The 17,987-nt window shown below is 40.6% G+C and overlaps 1 protein-coding gene across 1 annotated transcript in view; it reads left to right on the top strand.

The window, feature by feature from the left end:
• Positions 1-9,592: 9,592 nt before the first annotated feature.
• Positions 9,593-17,987, top strand: part of LOC126108836 (Golgi integral membrane protein 4-like) — a 142,629-nt gene continuing 134,234 nt past the window's right edge. The window contains exon 1 of the mRNA XM_049914199.1: positions 9,593-9,795. The gene's annotated coding sequence lies outside the window, so the exon portion shown is untranslated. The remainder of the gene's footprint in view (positions 9,796-17,987) is intronic.

Below are 17,987 nucleotides of genomic sequence, written 5' to 3'. Positions count from 1 at the left end.
CTATTTAAACCTAACTTACCTAAGGACATCACACACATCCATGCCTGAGGCAGGATTCGAACCTGCGTCCGTAGCGGTTGCGCGGTTCCAAACTGTAGCGCCTAGAACCGCTCGGCCATAACCATGGATGAAACATGGCTCCACCATTTCACTCCTGAGACAAAAGAACAGACAAAACAATGGACACAAATTGCAGAACCGACTCCAAAGAAGGCGAAGACCGTTTCATCTGCAGGCAAGGTCACGGCGTCGGTTTTTTGTGATGGCGCGTCTGATAATTTTCATTGACTACCACGAAAATGGGAAAACTACCAACGGTGAGTATTATGGGAACTTATTGCAACGTTTGGGCGAAGAAATCGAGTAAAAACGGCCGCATTTGTCCAAGAAGGAAGTGTTGTTTCTTCAGGACAATGCACCAGCTTACAAGTTCGTTTTTGCAATGCCCAAAATTAATGGATTAAAGTTTCAATTGCTACATCATGCACTCTATTCGGCAGATTTCGCCCCCTCCGACTATTTTCTGTTCCCAAACTTGAAAAAATGGCTCGGAGGTCGAGGATTAAATGAAGACGTGATGTCAGCAGTTAATGGTTATTTAGAAGAGATAGACAGTTCTCACTATAAAAAGGGTATCGGACGAATTCAACATCGCTGGGAAAAGAAAACTAAATAAAGTTTTTCCAAAATTTTTGTGTTTTCTTTATTTGGCCGGGTACTTATGGGATCACCATCGTACTGTGGGTGGAGAGAACATGTTGCACAGAGGTTAAGGGGGATGTAAGTAAAATGGTAGTGCCTGTTAGGCAGGAAAAAACTATGGAGATGAGAGGTAGGAGGTGAGGCGGATGGTGGGAATACAGGCGGAGGGAAAGACGGGGTAAGGAGTAGTATGGCGCGTGGGTACGATAATTGATACAAGATGGGATGGAGGGGGAAAATGAGTGAGAAGCGGGGTAGGTGGGGGGGAGCTGGTGATGCTGACCGAGCGCGGCATCTCGCTAGCTGGGTTACGTCACGGGCATGGCGGACGCTACGTCCGCAGATCAACAGATTACGTCTGCGCCTGGTGTTCAGCTACCACCACTTACACCAGGCGGTAAGCTACGAGGAGGCATCTTCCGTACTGTTTCTTTATCATGTGAACACTTGCACGCATTGCTAAGCGACTCTGTCCAAGTTATCATCACACAGTCTAATTTCCACTGCTTCCCTAATAACGGAGTCCCAATAGTTCCACGCGTGGGCCGGACTTCTCACATGTCCAAACATAATAACTGTGCTTGTTTAACACGCTTTGACTGGAATACTCTCTTTCAAATTCTGAAGGTGGCAGGGGTAAAATATAGAGAGCGAAAGGCTATTTACCATTAGTACAGAAAGCAGATGGCAGTTATAAGAGTCGAGGGGTATGAAAGGGAAGCAGCGGTTGGGAAGGGAGTAAGACACGGTTGTAGCCTCTCCCAGATGTTATTCAATCTGTATATCGAGCAAGCAGTAAAGGAAACAAAAGAAAAGTTCGGAGTAGGTATTAAAATCCAGGGAGAAGAAATAAAAACTTTGAGGTCCGCCGATGACATTGTAATTCTGTCAGAAACAGCAAAGGACCTGGAAGAGCAGTTGAACGGAATGGACAGTGTCTAGAAAGGAGGGTATGAGATGAATATGAAACAAAAGCAAAACGAGGATAATGGAATTTAGTCGAATTAACTAGGGTGATGCTGCGGGAATTAGATTAGGAAATGAGACACTTAAAGTAGTAAAGAAGGTTTGCTATTTAGGGAGCAAAATAACTGATGATGGTCGAAGTAGAGAGGATATAAAATGTAGACTGGCAATGGCGAGGAAAGCGTTTCTGAAGAAGAGAAATTTGTTAACATCGAGTATAGATTTAAGTGTCAGGAAGTCGTTTCTGAAAGTATTTGTATGGAGTGTAGCCATGTATGGAAGTGAAACATGGACGATAACTAGTTTGGACAAGAAGAGAATAGCAGCTTTCGAAATGTGGTGCTGCAGAAGAATGCTGAAGATTAGATGGGTAGATCACGTAACTAATGAGGAGGTACTGAATAGAATTGGGAAGAAGAGGAGATTGTGGCACAACTTGACTAGAAAGTAGGACATGTTCTGAGGCATCAAGGGATCACCAATTTAGTATTGGAGGGCAGCGTGGAGGGTAAAAATCGTAGAGGGAGACCAAGAGATGAATACACTAAGCGGATTGAGAAGGACGTAGGTTGCAGTAGGTACTGGGAGATGAAGAAGCTTGCACAGGATAGAGTAGCATGGAGAGCTGCATCAAACCAGTCTCAGGACTGAAGACCACAACAACAACATTTAACACGCTACACCAGGCCACTGTTGATTTTTCAGAATTCCCGTGTTGAAGGCTTGCTCAGTCTGTTCGTTAAGATCGTACGTGCGTGTGTAGTTTGCCAGCAGTCTGATCAGTACTCGGTAAGTGGCAATATCGCTCTGATTATTGTCTGGCTATTTAGCGTGGCTATGTAGTTTCGTGTCGCTTCAGTATGCCTACAAATAGCGAGTACATCATTTTACAATTTATAATTATTCAGTGAAGTTGAATGTCGACATTCGTAGGTTTTTCAGTCATCATCATTTTTAGGCTGGTGATGTACACGCAGAAATCCGTGTGTAGAAGTAACATTCGCTGGGATCCTGCTGGCGATTTTGAGTTATTTACCAAACAACTAGAAGTGTTATTAAAGTTTCTAAGCTTCTAAACGGTATTTGGTAATAGTGGAGATTTTAATTTCAACTTTTCGAGCAGGCTCTGAAACTGTGCGTTGTGGCTCCCAGGGGATTTGCGGCGTTATTTAGTAAAAGTTGGATGATAAATATACATTTTACGATTTCTCCGCTCTTTAAAGACAATGACTTCGAACTGAGTGAAGAATTCATCCTGTGTTCGATCATTTAATGGAATTCGGTGATTACTTTCTGAAGTTGGTCAACATAATTGTATCAGAGATCCTTACCGCACGGAACTTCCATCCACACTTACCACCCGAGCAATAGTAGTTTATTAGTATTTCTTCAGACTCTGCATCGAAATTGAAGTTTGCTCGTCAGCAATGCTTGAGCGATGGAGCTTGTGAATTGGAAATATCCACAAGTAACATTACACTTACGTGCGGTGTCGTTTTCACCATCGGCAGCCATGGTTTTCACCATCGGCAGCCATCAACACGAAATGCAGACTGCGAATGAGCGTGGAGAAATAGATGCGAGTCCCAATTTTCAGTCTGAAACTGATGATGAAGAAGCAAGCTCGTCCTTCCCAGATTTCGTAGCAGGAATAAAATGCCAATAAAATAAAAAGTTGATTACATTGTATATGTCACCAGCTAATAAAGAAGAAACTATTCTACTTTTTTCCGAAACTTGAGTTTGTTTATTCCACACGTCGAGACTCATGTCAAGAAGCCTCAGATGTTCAGGTGAAGGGAGGTGTGGACTCAAGGAATTTGAGAACCACTGACTTAGAGCATATCTATTCACCAGCTACACTTGTCACGTATTTGCAATCTAAATCTCCTTCATACAATTTACAACACGGGTTATGAAAGCCAGCAGAGTTGCTCCTGGTAGTATTTCTACACACACACACACACACACACACACACACACACACACACACACACACACACACGTCGCGATTGCAAAACCATTGCGTGAATAGTTATAATTACATTGCCAGAGGCGAAAGGAGTGATTGGTGAGAGATAAAAATCCCAGGATTGGGTGGGAGTGGAACCTGAGTCCTTTAGGTCTACAGGTTCGCATAAGGCTAATACATGAAAAGTATCTGAGGGCTTCAAGGTGTAATTGTGAAAAACATACCGGAAAGTTGTGCACAACACATGGAAAATTTAAGACAACCTGCATTTCCCACAAAGAGTTTTGCCAGTATAGTAAATTTAAATTACCGTGTATTTACTTATAATTCTTTTGCAGGTACAGTAAACGTCACATAATGGAGCTCAAGTCACTACTGCTACCATTAAGGCAGTTCATTTTCTCTACCAGAACTTGACGCCACAGTAACATTAATACGTAGGGATAAATGACCAAACTAACAACTCTGAACGAAAGATTCGGGTGCTCAATTTTCCCACTGGCTACTAGAGAACGATACGGTAAAGGAACAAACTGGAACTTACTCTTTGAAATGTGCCAAACACTTGAGTGTAAATTATAAACATGTGGATACCGAAAAAAACCTGAAGCAGTAATCAACAGGAATCTTGTTCGGAACAACCTATCTACTTGGCTACAATTTAACAAAAATCCGGTGTAACTCTATATTTTTCACATCCACAAACATTGCCAGAGGCGAAACAAGAGGTAAGTGACTGGTAAAAACCCCAGCCTGGGATGTAACCCGATACCTCTGTACTTGTGGTCCAGCACCTGATCACTTTTAGTTTTGGAAGTCTCTTATAGTTCAGCTTTCCCTTTGCGACAATCTGCTCTTCTGCAATACACTGTCCAGATATTCGTACATACATGAGGCATGTACACGATGATTATAATTAAAACTTACGCTTCCTGGGCCACTGCAGACGGATAACGATTTCCGGTACGGATATCAAACTTTATAAGAATGATGATCAGACTGTGTGCTGCAGGATTTGCTTTGTTAGTAGTGATGGTGTCACGACATGCCGTTAGGCGCCATACCTGCATGGCAACATGGGGTTGACACAGAAGCATCAGTTTTCATTTATAGTTGCGATCAGTTAACACGGGTCTGGACAAAGTGAGCAGGCTTTACTCGTAAACTCTTCGCGAGTATTGACACATTAAAGGCTCTTTCGGCACGGGGATTTGATCCGGAAGTTCGAATTAACTGGCGATTTGGGTATTGGTCTGGGAGAGGCCGACAGCCAATTGCGCCGGCTGAGAATGCTGTATGCAGTGCGCAATCTTTAAGCTGTGTCACGTGAGCGATACATTCAGTTGTCTGCCTCTCGAAAAGTGCTGCAAACAATTGTTTCGTGGTATCTTTACTGCGGTTTCAGGCCTTTGTGGATGCGGGTGGTCGTCACATTGAATAGTGTTTGTAACGTAGAACGTAAACATGGTATGCAATTAACAAATGTTACCCTCCAATGTGTAAATTAAAATGTGTTTCCTTTCAATCGTTTATTCGTTACTACTCTTCCGCATGTCCCTACAAATGTTTCCACAAGGTTTCACTAGCCTTGGATGACTCGTTTCCGGTGACGGCCCTCTCAAGTAGCGATAGTTTAATTATAATCACAGTGTATAATGCATACGCGATGTCCTATGACTCACATCGTACAGTTCTTCTTTGGATCTGAGTAAGTATTCCAGGCTGATTCGATAACAAACATTGAATGTACTGCGTTCTCAGACGTCTTGTTCGTAATGGCCAGCGAAACAACAGTCGATATTAATAACCAGCGAAACAACAGTCGATATCGCTCACGTGTGATGTCGAATCGGGTGACCGAATTCTGGCGATACGTCACCAGTGGTTTATCGCTCTTTTGTTCTGAGAGCGAGGAGACAACCAATAGCCCGTGTTTATAATTCGGAAGAATCAAAATTGTGGCGTAGTAGAAGCTGCAAACACAGGACGGCGAGAACAATCCGCAGAATTGGGCCGCGGTGGAGACGGCGGCTTCTCGAAGCTTCTCTTACGTGGCCAGCCGGCTACTCCGCAATGGCGGCGGACGCGCCGATGCCTGGCTCTGGGAATCCGCGGAGCTGGAGAAACAGCGGCCGCAGTTGCGGGGCTACAACGCGCTTCACAATCGCGCAAAGACGCTATAAAATCCGAAAAAAATGGCACGGGGCAGATGAACAGTGAAAACGGGGTAGCTATGTTGTTTTAAATACTACTTCACCTTGGCTATTTCCGTTTCGATGTTGCTCTGAACCACTTTTCACGTCATATAAACACGTCATGGTTTTGCATAAACAATTTTCTTTAAATCCAAAGACGAGTTACTACCTCCTACACGTTAGAACTCTGTATGTGACTGACTTGAGGCGAGCTATGACTACCGCAAAGAAAAAGTTACGAACATGTAAAATGCTGCTCAGAGAGCTCGATTGCAATAGAAATTACACTTTCTTGACACGATATACCGTGCCAGTTAAAGAAGTATCCGAACTAACGCCCTATATGCGTCCTGAACATTTGTTACGCATGCCTTAATTTTAACATTCACCAGAACTTTGTGTCTCTCAGTCATCCAGGCATGCAGACTCATTACACGAACGCATTAATGCTAGACTATGAACACAACACATCACCCTCAATGACCATATGCTGTTTTGGTCAACCTGCAATCTTTTTCCTCTAGTTATATGTTGAGAAGCTTTACACATATTTCTTCATTATCATTACGTAAAAAAAGGAATATCAGTAAACACCTAACTCAATTTTTCCTGACCATATCAGCCCTCTTCCTTGTTTCTTACTTACTGTTATGGACTTCCACTTTGTTTTCTTCTCTACACAGTTTCCACTGATGTTTTGATCCTTACTAGTGTATCATCTCTCGCTTTACCTCCCTTACATTTTTCGGATCTTATAATTTGAAACGTTTTCGTGTTGCGAAATACTGCAATTTGGAGTTTTGTTCCTTGTATCTTCTTACAGTTTTATGGGCCGAGGAGGTGGGAGAGTTTTTGGGCGGGTGCACGTACTAGCGTTACCTATAAGGACTTAATTTTAATATCTTTCTTGCATTTCCTCAGATACACTAACCAAAATATTTGACACCCCTCCACCACCTTAAATCAAGCAACCTTCGAAAGAGAATACAAGAAAACTGTATAGAAATAAAAATAAATGTTAAGTAGATATGAACTCTTATCTGGAAGGTGTAAATTAAATGGTTAAATTTTTGAAAAGGACAGAAATTCGGGAATGTCTCACAAACCACTCTTAAAAAAAAGGTGCGGATTGTGTCGTAATTTTACTCTAATCCTAATGCACTAATTATCTGCCGAATTTCCAACAATTACTTTAGAAATAAATAATTAGGGTGTAATGTGCATACCTTTGTTGCGTGCAATCAGAATGCAAAATAGTCCAGCACATATGACGGGCGTAGTCACTTGCCACTTGTTTCGCCTCTGGCAATGTTTGTGGATGTGAAAAATATCCAGCCATTTAATGCGATTGCGTTACCAGTTACTGCCCTACTGGAATCTTAACGATATGTTATGCCTTTCAATCTATGAATCAAGGGAATGAATAAAACCAATAACAACTGTTACAACAACTGGTGGTCTCACATAAAGTTCTGTTGTTGTCTTTACACATTGCAGGCAGAGAAACAAAAATCAAATACACTGACAGACAAATTGCTATAAAGAGTGAGTGAATTCTATTTGCTGATATCTACAAAATGATATTATTCTAGGGTGGTACATGCTGACTGGAAACATGCAAAGCCAATGGTGGACTTTGCTTAAGTTACTCTAAATTCTTGTGAAACTGCAGTGAGCTTGTGACCATTACAGTCAACAGTTATGAATAAACACAAATCACCAATAACATGCAAGTAGTAGTGGTAGTAGAGTGCGTGTGTGTGCACGCGCGCGCGCGCACACACACGCACACACACACACACACACACACACAGAGAGAGAGAAAAAGCACAATTTGTGCTAAAGAAACAACTTCTGTTTTTTTCTTCTGGGGATGACCACTTCAGACGTAGAGATGTAGTACTTAACAGCATGTTAAACCTAACATCTGTTCTCTCTAGGAAAGACTAGTCCAGACTGTAGAATCCGAATACCAACAAAATTGAAGTTAGTGATACGTAAACAAAAAACTTGTGGTAGTGTTTGAAGCTAAAGAAAATTCTTCATGCTTTCAATTGCCATTTGGCTTCTTATAAACCATATGAACACAGTTTGGTATCAACGGTTTGATTATTCACTTCTTATGATATACTGCCAACATTGACTTCAGTACACATATTGAAGAGGTAACAACACTGCCTTCATCTCTCTCTCTCTCACACACACACACTCTTTTCAAACTCTAGTCTTCTTGTAACTGTATATGGATATCGACATTCCAAAATAATACACCTACATATAGCATCTACTCAAATCACCTCATACCGATTACTTATCATTCTTATGACACCTATATTTGACTCAAATTATTTCATTGCAGCAAAACCAATTGTACTTTGATGCGATCATGGCAATGGCTTGATGTCAATACTGCAACAGACCAATGTACTAACCATAGTAATAATATGTTCCACAGGAGTATAATGGTCATTATATTTTTATATAGTTCACATTACCCTTAAAAAAGAAAAATGGTCCTTATACAGTTCACATTACTCTTAAAAAGTCCCCCTAATTGTGCAGTCGAGTTATTAAAAGGAGGAATAAATCAAAGGACGTGTTTACACAAATTACAAAAATCCCAGATGCAGGATTTCATCGAGTAATTTTAGCAGCTCCAGTCAGGTAATACGTGCATAATCTGTGAAACAGCAGGGCGTGTTTAGACAAATTAAAAAATTCCCAATTGCAGGATTTCATCGATTAGTTTTGGCAGTTTCAATTAGATTATATGTGCATACTGAGTGAAACATCACTAAGAATAATGTCAGATTCTTTTGTGGTTAAGTTGATGCTGAGAGGGCAAACGGCTTCTCTCGATCTGTAACGCAAGGGAGAGACGTAATCTGTAGAACTGCATGGCCCATACTAAAATAATAAAAAAATAGCAATTACCCCTTATATATTTTCGAACAAAGCAACAGCAATTAAAATATGCATACTTTTAAAACAAAATGAATGTAAAACTATTCCAACTATCGTTCTCATTAGCAAATATGAATTACAGTATACGCATTTCCAGGCAGGCGTCATTATATATCTGCAGAACATCTCCAGCACCTCCGTGAACTCTGGCAGAATCTTTGTTTTCGGCCATAATTGCCCCAAAACCAGACACTATTCGGGTATCCAGCCAACGGATTCAGATCAGAATGGTTAATGCATATCCTTGAAACGCAAGACGGGCCTATAACATTCATCTCTGATGTTTATAACTTACCAACTTCTTGCGATCGGCTGTGCAGAGGTTTTTAATCCGTGCGACCACCACCAGGGATGCAGAGCTCGTAGGTACCAACACTAACACACTTGATTATCACAAATCATTGCGTTGCTCGTTTCAAAAATCACACACAAATTCCGATTTCTGTCCAAGAAGTGTTCACAGATAGCGCATAAACGAATAACACACGCGCACTAGGAATGAATAGGATTTTGATGGCTTTTCTCCCTTTACTCTAGAAATCCAAAGCTTTCACTACTTTACGCTCAGGCGAGAAACGGGAACTGGCCAGCAGAGCTCGCGATATGTCGGTGCTCACTTGTCGCTGCATACTGCCAACAACGAAATATTTAAAACTGTTTTAAATTTTATGTTTCCGGCACACAGTGAGACAGCGAAGTCTTTTAAAGAAAGGACATACAAAACCTTTTGTTACCAAGTTGATCTGATTCTGTTTCGACTGAAATATCATATGGAAAATATCACCGGAATTAGAGTTGATGTTGTCAGCTATGGCTTCCCGGCGTGCAGTGTAAGATTTTCTACAGAAAACAATTCCATAGGCTGAGGTTTGACAACACATCAGATTAATGTAACGGTAGTTAAGAAGGTTGTTGTTACTGTAAAGAGTGTTATAGAAACACGTACATATAGGTTAATAATCGCCGGAGAAACTGACTTCAAAGAACGCTTCTCTCGTAAGTAAGATGTGACTGCATGCTATCCGATGTAAGCGTTCAAACCAGTGCACGCTCCTTTGATGTGTATCGGTTGTGATAAGGACAAGTGAAAGGTGCAGAGGTGCCATTAATACTATTTCCCAATAATATAATGCAATACTTTCGTTTTCCTCGTAGCGTCTGGTGGTCTATGCCAATTAAAGCATTGCTATACATATTATGACAGTTCGCCACGTAACGCCAACAAAATAGTACTTACGTAGGCAATTTGTATCACGTATTTAATCTGACCCTTTCATCTGCGTTATCGTGTTGCAAGAAATGTGATATTGAGATATTTTAATGTTCTTAAATGTAGTTGTGTAGTGTTTGAGGATGACGACCGAAGTTTGGTGCTGGCATTACTTCAGGTGAGTTCTCCAGGAGGTGAACTTCCTATTACCCTGCCGGCAGCACTGAAGGTCGGTAACAAGTTGACGTTTCGAAATCCTGCAAGAAGTGAAAGTGCAGCAGCTCTTTGCTGCTGTGTAATTACTTCGTTGCAGAACACCTGACGAAATAGCGGTGCGGTGTTAGGAGTGCGGGCGCTGTCAACACTATACTTCATCAATAGCGCATCTTTCACGAAGAGTCACATACATTATTGACGGTTCTTTTGTGAATTTGAATTAATACGCGTATGTAATATTTTGTATCCTTTTCCAAAAAACAGTAAATGTCATCTACATGTCGTGTTTGATATAATAAGTATTATTAATTTTGCGAACAGATTAATGCCATGGAGTAGTAGCAGACGTAAAGCAGATATGATTTCAGTTTGTGTGAAGTTAATTTTATTCTCTGTTAGAGTCTTCTTTCCGCTCTGGATGTGGGGGCAACGATTTTTGTGGCAGAATACCTCACTGCTCTCTGTGACAAACTAAGACTGAGTGATGGATAGTCTAAGTAATTTCTCTGTTTAGTATTAGACCTACATTTATGCAAATTACCCTTTTTTTCAAATTACAGTTGATTGTTGATGACAGACATGATAATTAAGTAAATGTACTCTGTTGCTATTGTCTGTATAACCAACTGTTTAAAAGAGTGATCTACAAGATGTTGGGGCTGGACACAATTCATTCTCCTTACGCATTCCATGCTCCTGTGCAAAAAACACTTACACCCTCAGTGAAGAGTCTTCCCAGATTGACACTAAATGACATTACTGAGTGAAAATAGAAAAAGTAAGCCAATTTTTTTTTTTACATTTTCCTTTCCAAATCAAGCTTTATGTTTGATGCAGTAGTTACAGAACTTAGATATCTGAGAAGGTCTATGTCTTCCAGTTAAGGTTCTTCCCAGTATAAATCCGTACGTATTTACAATGGTCTGTCATTTTTTAATTTACCCACGTGCACTATTTCCAATAGTGTTGCCAAAAGCAGAATTGCATATATTGTTTTATCTATGAATACTGTATCGCCTATGATGATTCAGTTATGAGTTGACAAAGCTAACAAATATGAATGCAAGATGGAAGTTGTGGTAACACATTGATCTGTAGTGTAGCTTGATGTCTACATTTATGCCATATTTAACACACTTTTTGCTGTAAAAACTGGCACTGCGAGGTAAATTCAGAAGATGTATATTAAATAGTGGACATGTCCTTGAATATATTCTCATGCAAAATGTATACATGTGTTGTAGTAATTTGGTTCCACATGAACTTTCACTAAAGTTAAATATCTTGTCACCTTTTTGGTTGAAGGAGAAATCATATGCTGACTGACTATTATAATATAGAATGTTTTCTTGGATCTACATTGAGTATGTATCAAGGAGAAATAGTAGGAGCCTGATTTTAGTGATACTGATGTTGCCCCATCGGAACCAAAGATAATAAACAGGTGAAAGTATACAATTTTTTTCCTGTAGTAATGTATTTGTGAATGAAACTGTTTGAAAATGAGTAGCAGATTTTTGATTCACCTATTTTTCAAATGATAGATGTAGGCACTGTTTTAAGGTATTTTCCCCCCCAATCAGTTCACACTGGTGTTACGAAAGCATGCACACACAAACCATAGATACAATATATTTATTTTATCTAGTAAGTGCTTTCTTCTAAGTGATAAGTTACTCATAAATATTATGCTACTAATCAGTGATAATGTGTGAAATGAGTTAACCTAATCTTTCCAGTTTTTTCATTACTGTAGTTATAGCAGAAGCTGTTCATCCTCAGATTGGAAAACAGCCCTCAAAAATTTGGCACCTTAATCTGTTAATTCGAAATAAATTTGGTGCTGCAAATATCTCGGCATCATCTGTGTGGCACAGATGTACTACTGTGCTCGCATGCCGGACTGACCCGAACTTCCATCTCTCCCACTGTCTGCATCCCGTACGTATGATATTGTGCCCTCCTTGGCATATAATATTTGCTTGTACGTGTGAAAGAATTTCCGGATTTCTGGACGAATGTAGGGGACTGTGCTATGGGATGTAGACAGTGTGACATATGGAAGTTTTGGTTGGCCTGTGAGGCATGCATAGGTAGGCAAAGAGGTTAAGGCTACCACTCGTGATAAGAGGGAAATCTGGGTTCGAGTCCTAGTCTGGGATAGATTTTGAGGTGTCACTAATAGGTGGTGTATCTGTACCTAACATAGGTTATGCCATGATATTTGCACAGATTTATTTCAAATTAATGTCGGATGGCTCTCAGTCGTCATTAATGTCTGTCCATCCAGACAGCCATTAATCTGAAGAATTCATTGAGTCTTGAAGCGTTACTGTGCATATCAAGTCTGTTTCCTTGCAGGATGTTAACTTTCACATAGTGAAATGAGAGGAAATGATTGTATGGCATTTATTGGCCGGGATATCCCCTTCGGGGTTCAGCCGCCGTATTGCAAGTTTTTTTAGTTGATGCCACTTCGGTGACTTGCGTGTCAGTGATGATGAAAACGATGATGGACACACGACACCCAGTCCCCTGCCGGGAATTGAACCCGGCCCCCCCCCTTGCGTGGTAGGCTGTAACGCTATCCCTGTGCTACGGAGGCGGACTAACTTTCACATAATGTAGTATCGTGCTTAAAGTTTTGAAAAAATATTGAGGCTGAAGTTACAGGTACTTTGGTCATTTGAGAAATTTATTTTGTTGCTAATGAATTTTCAGATAGACATCTACATCTTTACTCTGCAGACTTTTGTATAATTCTCAGTAGAGGATGCTTCTTCTCTTACATCTTATAAGGTCTACTCCTCGTTCCACTCAAGTATGTGTGCGCTGTAATTAACCTCATCGTGTCTTCAGTCCCTGTACTAGTGAGACACGGGGGAGGAGGGAGGGCCATATTATGAGTGGCAGTCAGATAAAAACCGAACACCCACAACAGTGACACTGTGGAATAGTTCTGTGAAAAAGTAATCACCACACGTGTTAAGACATTTACCCCGGGAGATGAGACAATCAATTCCTGTTTTGTAGAACACGGTTGGCTGCCAATGTATCCACAACTGCACCCGCTCTTACACTTCCTCATCTGACTGAAACCGATGTCCATGTATGTCTTTCTCTGTGTCACCAAAGGAGTGCAAATCACGTGGTTAAAGATATGAGCTTACGGTGTTTCCCTACAAAATAACTGAAGCGTAGTGTTCCTCCAGTCGGCAGTGTGAGACCGGGTGCTCTCGCACAACAGTGCAATTACCTCAGAAAGCTTGAGGGCAGACGGCAAAGCCGATAGTGGAAATATACTGCATCTCCCCTGCCAGTGAAATCCAGAGCTGTTCACGTGTACTCCGGTAAGGGCACGATGACCTCCTTCGACTTTCGGGGGGGCCCTCTCACGTGGCGAGTTTCACAGTCAGTTTACAGCACTGTGAAGACGACTTGCAGAAAATGCGATGCCTGTGGAGTCGAAATGCCCAGGAATGCTGTCGGGCGGAATCGTCCTGTTACACGAAATCGCCCACCCCCACACTGCCGAAGACAGTACGTTGGCGATTTGGTTGGGAAACACTGCAGCACTCTCTGTACAGTGTGGATCTTTTGCCATGTGATTTTCACACCGTTGGCAACCTGAAGACATATGTGTGGACGTCGGTCTAACTAGGACGTGAATGTGCAGGAGTGGGTGCAATTGTGGATCTGTCAGTGGCGGTTTTGCGGAACGGGAATTGATTGTCTCGTCTCCCCGTGGGATAAATATTGTAACGTGTGTGGTGATTACCATTGAACGGATCCGTTCCTTGGTCCAGTTGTGACAGTGTTTGATTTTCATTTGACTGTCCTTTCGCATATCCCCAGATTTCTCACTTAATACTGGTTCTTCAGACATTGTGAGTAGGCTTTTGTGGGATATTTAAAATCTACCTTCAGAAGCCTACCAGTTAAAGTTTTATCGACATTTCGCTGACGCAGTCCTATGGGTCAAACAAACCTGTGATCAATTCTTGTTGCCCTTTTCTGGATATGTTCAGTATACCATGTTAGTTCTGTTTTGGTATAGGTCCCACACACTTGAGCAGTAATCTAGGATGGGTCGAATAAGTGTTTAATTAGCTCTCTCTTTTATGCACTGAGTACATTTTCCCAGTATCCTGCCAATGGTGTTACAGTGTGTTTCCTTACAAGACACTGGACAACTACCTTGGTTGTGAGAAAAAGCATGGCATATTGATGTGAGTTACTGTTGCATCATCCTAAATCAGGCAGAGATCTTGTAAGGTGTTAATCTGTCAATTCTAAATTGCTGATAACATGATATTACTGATTGTTAAGCTATACCTGTGTACAACTGAGTAAATGCAATTCGTGTTTTACCATACACATTTCACATTAGTTTATTGGAGTATTTTAACTGGTGTGGAGCAATCACTTTCATCTTACATATCCTACCATAGTTCTCTTAAGCTGCAAACAGTTCTTGGGCCAGGTACTATGTTGCTAACTTATTTATTTATCCATCTTCTAACATTGAGCAAATAATTGATGTCATCATGCTTTGAACAAAGTGCAGAGCATATTTGCATGATAAGATGTGTATACTATGAAGATATTGATATAAATATATCCAACATAAGTAATGACCATGAAATGTAAATGCATAGTACAGTATCAGACCATAAAAACAAAGAAAACACATTAATAGTGTTAACTATTGGTAATGTGTAAAATAATTTTATCCTTACGCAGGGTGTTTCACAAATTCTGCTACAATCTTCTAGGGTTTGTAGAAGGGCTTAAAGTTTTGGTAAGGAACCCACATCCAGAAATGTACTGTTTCAATGTAAATTAAGTCGAAGAATGGATCACTTTCAAATCTCCTGCACAAATCATATTGGAGGAACCTCCTTGGTATACAGTCACTGTAAAGGAACTTCTAAATAGACAGAAATTACTGCATAATAAGTGTAAAACAAAGTGTATGGCTATAGATAGATGCTTAATGAAACGCACATCGCTGTCAAAGAGCAATGTGTGATGCCTTCAATGACTACCGTAGGAGAATATTTTCCAATGATCTTTCACAAAATCCAAAGAAATTCTGGTCATACGTAAAGGCTGTAGTGGCACCAAAGTTAGTGTGCACTCTCTAGCAAATGAGACAGTAACTGAACTTGAGGTTAGCAAACCAAAAGCTGAAAAGCTTAACTCTGTTTTCAGATATTCCTTTACAAAAGAAAACCCAAGAGAACTGTTCATCCTCATGCCACTGAAAAGATGAATGAAATAAGTATTAGTGTCAGTGGTGTTGAGAAACAGCTGAAATCATTAAAATCGAACAAATCTCTAGCATCCTATAGAATCCCAGGCAGATTCTATACCGAATTTGTGACTGAGTTAGCCCCCCTTCTAACTATATCTATTGTAGATCTCTCGAATGAAAAACCGTGCCCAGTTCCTGGAAAAAAGCACTTGTCACAGCTGTCTACAAGAAGGGTAGCAGAAGTGATCCACAGAAGTGCTACCCAATATCCTTGACATAGATTGGTTGCAGAATCTTAGAACGTATTCTGAGCTTAAACATTATGAGGTATCTTGAACAGAATGACCTTCTCAATGCCAACTAACATGGAGTCAGAAAACATCTATCATGTGGAACCCAATTCTCACTTGTCTGACATGACGTACTGAAAGCTTTGGCTCAAGGCAACCAGATAGATGCAGTATTTCTTGAATTCCGAAAAGCATTTGACTCATTACCGCACCTACCCTTATTGTCAAAAGTACAATCATATGGGGCATCGAGTGAAATTTGTGACTGGATTGAGGACTTTCTGGTATGGAGGACACAGCGTGTTATCTTGGGTGAAGAGTCATTGTCAGATGTGGAAGTAACTTCGGGTGTGCCCCAGGGAGGCATGTTGAGATCCTTGCTGTTCATGTTGTATATTGATGATCTTGGAGACAATATCAATAGTAGCATCAGGCTTTTTGCATGTGATGCAGTTATCTATAATGAATTACTATCTGAAAGAAGCTGCAGAAGTATTCAGTCAGGTCTTGATAAGATTGGTGGAAAGATTGGAATCTTGCATTAAATGTTCAGAGGTGTAAAATTGTGCATTTCACAAAATGAAAAAAGTTAGTATCGTATGTCTGTAATTTCAATGAGTCACTGCTGGAATTGAGCAAGTCGTACAAATAACCTATCGAAATCCCTTGAACAAATAAATTCTGCCCTTTAGTTTAAAGAAAGCACGGGTTACAGTCTTCTACAAAAATGGTAGTAGAAGTGATCAGCAGAATTACTGCCCAATAGCCTGGACATATTCGGAGCTCAAACATAATGACCTAACACGAACAGGATGACCTCCTCAATGCCAATGAGCACGGATTTCAAAAACATCGATCATATGAAACCAAACTTGCACTTTTCGCACGTGACATACTTAAATCTTTGGAGCAAGGCAATCACCTAAATGCAGTATTTCTTGATTTCCGAAAAGCACTTGAGTCAGTACCTAAGTTATTGTCAAAAGTACGATCGTATGGGGCATCAAGTGAAATTAGTGATTGGATTAGGACGTTTTGGTAAGGAAGACACAGCATGTTATCTTGGGTGAAGTCATTGTCAGATGTAGAAGTAACTTTGGGTGTGCTCCGGGGAAGTGGTTGGCTGTTCATGTTGGATGTTAATGACCTTGCAAACCCTGACCTGCAGTTCTGGGTGACTTTCCAGAAATCACCCCTTTTCGTAGACCTCTCCAGTCCTTTTCCTTCACCTCTCTTACTTCCCCTTCAGCTCTTCTGCTTGAAGGAGCCACTGGCTCTGAAAGCTTGCCTAGTTGTAACCTTTTATGTGTATGTTCTGCCGCTGCTTGGTGAGTAGATTTCTTATGCATCCAATTAAATTTTTTAGACCGTGTGAACAGTAACATCGGGCTTTTTTCGGATGATGCAGTTATCATAATGAAGTACTATCTAAAAGAAGCTGCATAAATATTCAGTCACATCTCTATAAGATTTCAAAGTGATGCAGAGATTGACAACTTGCTTTAATTGTTAAGAAATATAAAATCGTGTACTACAAACAACAAAAAAAGTAGTATCCTATACCTATAATATCAATGAGTCACTTTTGGAATTGGCCAACTCATACAAATACCTGGGTGTAATACTTCGTAGGGATATGAAATGGAGTGCACGTATAGGTTCAGTAGTTGGTAAAGCAGGTGGTAGGCTTGGGTTTACTGGTAGAATACCGGGGAAGTGCAATAAGTCTACAAATTAAATTGCTTACAAATCACTCTTGCGACCGTTTCTAGAATCTTGTTCAAATGTGTGCGACCTTTACCAAATGGGTCAAACGGGGGATTTTGAAAGTATACAGAGAAGGACAGCACAAATGGTCACAGGTGTGTTTAATCTGTGGGAGAGTGTCACAGAGATACTGAAAGAACTGAACTGGAAGAATCTTGAAGATAGACGTAAAGTGTATTAACAAAGTTTCAAGAACTGGCTTTAAATGATGACTCCAGAAATAGTCAAACAATGGAAAATCCAGGATGGAATGTAACAATACCAGAGAAAGTTGCTACTCCACTATATAGTGGAGATGCTGAGTTGTGATAGGCACAACAAAAAGTTTCACAAAATTAAAGCTTTTGGCCATTAAGGCCTTTGTCAGCAGTATACACACACACACACACACACACACACACACAACTTGTACACACATCTGCAGTCTCAGAGAGCTGAAACCACACTG

The sequence above is a fragment of the Schistocerca cancellata genome, chromosome 11 (assembly GCF_023864275.1).
Source record: "Schistocerca cancellata isolate TAMUIC-IGC-003103 chromosome 11, iqSchCanc2.1, whole genome shotgun sequence".
Taxonomy (NCBI): Eukaryota; Metazoa; Arthropoda; class Insecta; order Orthoptera; family Acrididae; genus Schistocerca; species Schistocerca cancellata.
The sequence above is the reverse complement of the archived record's forward strand: the minus strand, read 5'-3'. Positions and strand labels throughout refer to the sequence as shown.